The sequence below is a fragment of the Pygoscelis adeliae genome, unplaced genomic scaffold (assembly GCF_000699105.1).
Source record: "Pygoscelis adeliae isolate BGI_AS28 unplaced genomic scaffold, ASM69910v1 Scaffold71, whole genome shotgun sequence".
Classification (NCBI taxonomy): Eukaryota; Metazoa; Chordata; class Aves; order Sphenisciformes; family Spheniscidae; genus Pygoscelis; species Pygoscelis adeliae.
This window is the reverse complement of record NW_008824356.1, coordinates 5,245,722-5,246,697: the sequence shown is the minus strand read 5'-3', so window position 1 is coordinate 5,246,697 and position 976 is coordinate 5,245,722. Positions and strand designations below refer to the sequence as shown.

The following is a 976-nucleotide window of genomic DNA, read 5'->3' as shown; positions in this document are numbered from 1 at the left end:
TGAAACTGCCTTTTTAGAAACGTTTCCTGTTGGAATGGGACATGCCCATAGATTAGCAAGGGATGGACGAAGATCCCTCTTCCCAACCGATCTTAGCACAGTCTTTCTTAGGGTATCACTGGGGTTTCATTCCAGCTTTCCTCCCTTTGCAGGTCCCCTGCCAGCCCTCCCTAAAGGTGGTTATTTGGACCTGGACCGACCATCCCACAGACGCAGCAAACCAGTTGGCCTGAGCTGTAACTGGTTTAGCACTCCTGGTTCAGCAAATCTCCTTCGCTAATAACTGCGGTGATCTAGCGGGCCCTGCAGACCTGGCCTTCCAAGAAAAAGCCAGGCCGGAAGGCCAGGAACGCGTGCTTCTGGGTTAAGCCAGAGACGGGTATTTTCCATGTACAAAGCATTTGTTAACCACCAGCTGGGATCTCAACCACCCTTTCATTTTGCTGCACCTTAATGCATTTGCGCTGCCGTTCCCTGCTCTATATATTTGAAATAAGTTTGTAAAACCAAATGAGTCTGCAAGAGTTGGTAAAAGGGCCAGCCGAGAGCCCAGGGTTGGGGGGGCAACGACACCCGCTTGCAAGATGCAAATCAGAAAGAATCGTCAGTGCCCTGGGACGGGGCCACGCAGAAGAGGCAGGTCACCCAGCCGCGTCCCTGCTGCCTTAGATAGGTCAGCAGGGAGCCGCCGGAACGGCCGGGGCAGGGGGGAGCCGCTGGAACGGCTGCACCCTTCGAGAGGTAGGTAGAGGCAAAGGCTATTTAAGACAGGGCTAATTACGTGTTACGGGAGGAATGAAATACGGTAGCAAAGGCAGTACTTAATGAACGGGAGCTTTATTAATTAAGGACAACCGATGGTGACTAACGATGATAATAAAGCAAAGAAGAGCAATGGCGCGCACCGCACGTTAACGGAGCGGTGAAGACCCTGCCTCGGGGCGGGGGCGGCGGCGGCGGGACCCCGGCCGGGACT

The 976-nt window shown here is 54.1% G+C and overlaps 1 protein-coding gene across 1 annotated transcript in view; it reads left to right on the top strand.

The window, feature by feature from the left end:
• RPS6KL1 (ribosomal protein S6 kinase-like 1) overlaps positions 1-976 on the top strand; it is a 12,288-nt gene that overhangs the window by 3,552 nt on the left and 7,760 nt on the right. The gene's annotated exons all lie outside the window — the stretch shown is intronic.